This window comes from Seriola lalandi, unplaced genomic scaffold (genome assembly GCF_002814215.2).
Source record: "Seriola lalandi dorsalis isolate HSWRI2012SDOR001 ecotype SW California unplaced genomic scaffold, Sedor1 jcf7180002054920, whole genome shotgun sequence".
Taxonomy (NCBI): domain Eukaryota; kingdom Metazoa; phylum Chordata; class Actinopteri; order Carangiformes; family Carangidae; genus Seriola; species Seriola lalandi.
The window spans coordinates 131,262-137,261 of record NW_019525472.1 but is presented as its reverse complement, the minus strand read 5'-3'; the positions used below and the strand labels follow the sequence as shown (position 1 = coordinate 137,261).

Below are 6,000 nucleotides of genomic sequence, written 5' to 3'. Positions count from 1 at the left end.
GGGGGGGGGGGGGGGGGGGGGGGTAATCAGCGTGTCGGCCAGATGTGATCCTTCTTCAAAGGTGTTCCTGTGACAGTCTCTGAGGATGACTGTCATCTTCTTCATCATCATCTTCATTAACTCCATCATTACTCTCTCATCAGCAGCACGAGCAACTCTTCCTCGTGCTTCTCGGTACCCCTCTGTTGCACTTGACAGCTTTATTATTTGATCAGGTGGTCTTGGGTCGGTTATTCCCCCCTGCGCAGATACTCTGTTGGCGCTTTAAAGTCCCTTCCCCTCAAGTTCATCCCGGTTGCATCACAGTGTCAGTTTTTCAGTTACAGGTGTTACTATTGTTCAGACTGTCCCATCCATCCAGTCAGGTGCATACCACTACTGTGCGCGTGGCTCCCGTCCTGTAGCCTATTGCGTGTCTTGGTCTCGCGCGGTGGTTTGGTGGACTGTACACTGTGAGGACTTGTTGATGGATGGCCGAGAGACCGCAGCCTTTTACCGTGGCGGATTCACGCTCCTGCTGTCATCGCTCCCGGGGGCCGCTATTGATTTAATGTTGCGGTTTCGATCTGCGTGATTGATGACATTGGCCCCCTCACCGGGGCCCACGTCACCGTCAGCACAACACTACCGTCACATTAGAGATGGTGACACAGCCCTCTGCTGCGTGCCTCACGCGCGCGCACACACGTGAATACTTACAAAAAAAAGGGGAAAATATGGTACTGGCTATACCCTCATTAAGCAGGCGCACACGCATTGACTTACAGTAACTCCTGAAGCCTTAATCTAACCTTAACCATCATTACACACACCTAAACTCCAACATAACCCTGATATTAACCTTCCCTCGAGTATAACTTAAACCCAAAACCAAGGCTTAATCCTAAAATAAAGCCTTAACCTCCTATATTAGGGTTAGACACTATCATTTTATATCTGTCAGGCTGGTTGAACAAGTTTATACCCCACAACATCATGAAAACAAAACACACACACACACACACACACACACACACACACACACTGAGCTGAAATGTCGCCTTGACATTTAAGTTGGACTTATCATCAATTTTAGTTTTTGGAGATGAAATACTCTGGAATCCTCTGCTATTCTTTTTGCACTATGGTTAATAGCAACACATGGGTTTGTGTGTTAATGTGCGTGTCTGCTGCCTGCACGTGGGCATTACCCACTCATCCCGTTTTAGCTTAAAAACACCATCTCCAAGCCAACTTTATTTAACATGACATGTCCTTATATACACTGCTGTTTCCATATTTTATGGTCTGTCACTGTAGCCTCTGTACTGTATACTCTTGTATTCTTGTCCCAGGCCATGCAGGCTTTTATTGTGTAGTTGTCCTGGAAGGTAAACTCACATTACCTTTATCCACAAAATAGCTTGTCCTTAGCCGTGGTCCTCGCTGCCAGAAAAGCCCTCTGGCTTCCCTCTTCCCTCTCAGAGATTTTTACTTGGGGGTGTTTCCACTAGCATTATTTAAATAGTCAAACCAATCAGAGTGATTTGTGTGATGTAGTGTGTCGCTATGGCGGACAGTCGGGCAACTTGACATGTGACAAAAATGTTTTTTCTCATAAGTTCTCGGACTATTCTCTGATTGTTTGGATTTGACGTGATAAAAACAGTTTATTGGTTGCATTTCAGAATGAATTGTTATATCACCAGAGTCCAAACACATAGCCAATCAGAGGATCACCTAATCAAAGTGTTTATCTTGAAGTAACAATCGATCTCAAGGTCTCATTGACTTATTGTGTGTGTTTGCAGACAGATCAGTTATGTGGAGAAACAGTTTAGAGCATATGTAACTCTATTAAATTCACTTATATTCTACACTTTAATTGGCTTAAATCCTCCGAGCATTTCTCTCTGGATGTGTTCATGTGTGACTGAGCCTGGCTTGTGTCTCAGTTTCCCAGGGGATTCATCTATCATTGGCATTTCAGTTAAAGTGGTCTTGGTCTGGTTGGGTCCGCATGTATGGGATTATGAGGGGGTCGAGGTATCGGGAAGAGCAGATTAAGTCATGGCAGAGGATGAAGAATGAGGAGAGGAAGAGAAAGGCATGCTCACACTATATGTCTCCTTTGACCTTTACCATCTGCTGGAGCGCTCTTTCTCTCTTTTTCTTTCTTTGACATGCGACTGGTTATTCAATCTAATGTCCCACTTTTTCCTCTCTTCCATTTCTCCTTCCCTCTTCCCTGTTCTCTCTTTTTTCCCTCTCATCTCATCTCCTCTTTTTCTTTCATTCCCTCCCTTTTCCTTTCCTTTCCTCTCCTCTCTTTTGCCTTGTGCCCTGTTCTTCTCATTTCTCCTCTCTAATCTTTTCTTTCCCCTTATTTCCCTTCCTGTCCCTTCCTTTTCTTTCCTATCCTTCACCCTTATTTCTTTTTCTTCCTTTCCTTCCCCTCTCTCCTTTCCTTCACTTTCCTCTGATCTCCCCTGACCTCCTCTCCTCCTCCTTTCCTTTCCTCTCCAATTATATTCTTTTCTTTCCTTTCCTTTGTCCTCTTCTGTTTGCTCTCTCTCTCCTTTGCTTTTCTTTCTTTTCTTGCATCCCCTCCTCTCTTATTTCCAACTTTCCTTTCCTTTCTCCTTCTCTCCATCACCCTTTAAACCCTGCTCCTCTTCCTCTCTTCTCTTTATACTCTGATCTAAACTGTAGAAACCTCACGTGATTCCCATCATGCATTGTAAATAAGGATGGTTATGTAATAACCTAAATATTAAGTAAATATTCACCCCTCTTGTTATTTTTTACTAATAGGATTGGGTGTGCACATGTGCCATGGAGATAATGGGTTGCATCTAGGTTATAGCTTGTGTGTGTGTGTGTGTGTGTGTGTGTGTGTGTGTGTGTGTGTGTGTGTGTGTGTGTCTCTGTCTGTCTGTCTGTCTGTCTGTCTTTGTGCTCGTGCATGTGATCACGCGTGTGTTCTCACATGTATACTTTAATGTTACAGAGTCTGAGCGGGGAAATGACCTTGACGCTTGCAAAAAAAAAAAAGATTTCAGTCTTAGTAATATGCTCACACATGCAGTTGCATGTGTGCCCGCTGTATGCTCCCTCTCTCTGAGACACACACACACACACACACATATATACATATATATATATATACACAAAACTTCTCTTTAGATTTTCTCTTTAGATTCAAGGGGGGATAAAGTGAAGCACAGAGGGAGGCTGAACTCTGGGTTCTCCCTATTGTCAACTAGGGCTATTTGAAGTTACACATAACCCAGTTACAGGAAAACTACTGTGTGTGTGTGTGTGTGTGTGTGTTTGTGTGTGTGTGTGTGTGTGTGTGTGTGCGTGTGTGTGTGTGTGTTTGTGTTTGAGTGAGCACATGCATGTGAAGTGAAGTTTTCTGGAAATGGAAAGGAAAAAGACAGATGAATGGGGGAAAAGTTGAGAGAGTGAATGAGAATGGAAAATGGAGGTCAGTGGAAGAAAGTGAGAGACAGGGAACAAGAATAAAGTGAATGGGAGGGAGAGAGGAAAGCTCAGGCAGAAGAGGAAGAAAGAGAGATTGAGATTCTTTCGTTTAAAGTGATATATAAGTACACTTCTCGTCTTTATGTTTGCTTGAGTGGGAGGGAGACAGGGTGAGAGACAGCCCATTGTCCTCAGGGACAGTATCAGCTCTTTGTCCAGCTTGCTTGACACTGGTGTCACTGTCACCGAGCCACACTAACCCACAGCAAGGAGAGAGAGAGAAACGGTGACAGTAAATTCAAAATCCAAAACAGTGTCATTAACAGCATTTTATTTCCATCCAACCTTGAGGCCAGTTTTTGAATTTTGAAATGATCGAAATCTCCTTGGTTGAATGTGCAAAATGCTTTGTCTGAAGATCTATTCTGTGACCTTTCGCTGAGGTCATATTTTAGATGTTGCACATACACTATATGTCCCAAAGTATGCGGACACCCCTTTCCACAATCTTTTGTGGACTTTTAGCTTCAACCCTTTAGTTTGAATTAAGGGAAATAAAGGCTAAAAGGTTCAATGACTTGAGCTCGAAAGTCCATTGTTGACCTTGGAAATAGCAGCTGGCAAAACAATCTCACCACAAGGTCCATTTAGTAGCAGCTCTGGAGCTTTTAAACGTATCACACGATTGACTTTGCCAAGTTTTAATAAAAGTGTAGATGTTCAAATTTCCATTTTTCTGAGCTTTTTAGCTACGCTCATCATGTTGGCTCAAATGCACAAGATGAAGATCAGCAACTAATGGACCTTGAGGTGACAACTGCAGTTTCCGACATCAAAGTCCAAGTCCTAAGGAGGTCTTCAAAAATTGAAAATTGAAAATCAACAACTATTTGGCATCTCCATCTGCTAAGGAAGATCATGTGACGCGATCAAGGATTGTTTTTCTCAGAATACAAAGATTTTTTTAGACAATAGTGTCTTTCAGACTTTGTGGCAACAGTTTGTTTCAACACGACAATGCCCCTGTTCACAAAGAAGTGAGATCTGGACTTGCCTGCACAGAGCCCTGACCTCAACCCAATCTGACACCTATGGGATGGCTGCGAGCCAAACCATATCACCCATACGTCAGAGGCTGACCCCTCTAATGCGCCTGTGGCTGAATGTGTGAAAATCCCTGTGAAATTAGAAGAGTGGAGGCTGTTATAGCAGCATGTTAACACCCATTATTGAACAATGACATATGAGTGTAATGTGTGGGGTTTTTTTGGTGTCCACATACTTTAGGCCACATAGTGTATGTTAGAACAGTCGTGCTTAACCTGGGGTTTGGGACACAAGACGTTCCTAGATTATTCAATAATAAACATCCTTTATGTTTTTTTGAAATACTGGATAGTTTCCAAGTAAAACATATTGCAACCTATGACAATGGATTGAGAGTAGAAACTGCTTCACTTCTCAGAAATGGTTACAAGCCAAAAACCTGGGACCCACTGTTTTAGACAAATGTTGGTGTCTTGATAATCACACTCTGAGTTATTGAGTAATTGTTTTTCTCTGTAGAAATAAGTGGGCATAAAAACCTTTGCAAGATGCAGAGGGGATTCTTGGAAATTTTGTTATTCCCATTCAGCTTTTCCAGTTTGACACATAATACATTGCATATTTGGATGGAAAACCAGCAGTTCCAGTACAGACCACAGCAAAACAGCTTCATGCTAAATCCAATCCCAAGGAGAAATAAATGTTGTGTTCTTTCCAAAGCACCGAGAGATGGAATGAAATGATAGACGGAGAAAGAGAAGGGGAGTAAACAACTTGAGAAACATGCAATGGGAACTCAGACTGGATGGGGAAATGTAAGAAATGCTTGATCCATGTGTCATGTGTTGCGCCATTCCTCTCGAATGTTGATCTGACGGAGCAGCGGAATAACAGATGGATGTGGAGGGATGTTTTTGCCGAATATTTACATTAATCGCAGAAATTGTGGATCAGAGAGGTGTCACGCTGCACCGGGGCTCAAATAGGCGTTGGGCCATCCTTCAGATGCTGTCATCGGATAAATCCCTCTGAAGTTCTGCATGCCGCTTGATGAGCCCAGGAAAAGTTGAGAAATAGAAGATGACAGATATAAAGAGGCAGAGAGACGACCGATAAATGGAAAGAAAACAAGAAGGAATATTAGCAGAAATAAGAGCACTATAAATATTTGCAACACTAGGAGTTGAAGTAGTAGTAATATCTGTAGTGTCAGTAGCAGCAGTGGTGATAGTGTAGTGGAACCATAAAAACAGCTTTCTGCCCTCAGTGCTCCCAGCTGCGTCCTCGCTGGCTTTTATTGATTGAGAAGTAATCATCTGCTGTCACACTGACTCACTCATCCATTTAGATATAAACTGAAAAATATAATTTCAACATCCAAACCCAAACCTTTGGGTCACTTTTTGTGACTGAAGAAATCTTGAGTGACGAGAATCGAAAGAACCTGTTGTAAATTCAACACGGTCTAATACTACACTCCTGTAATGA

The 6,000-nt window shown here is 42.6% G+C and overlaps 1 protein-coding gene across 2 annotated transcripts in view; it reads left to right on the top strand.

Annotated features, from left to right (window-relative positions):
• The window catches only part of usp54b (ubiquitin specific peptidase 54b), a 55,696-nt gene that overhangs the window by 275 nt on the left and 49,421 nt on the right, over window positions 1-6,000 (top strand). The gene's annotated exons all lie outside the window — the stretch shown is intronic.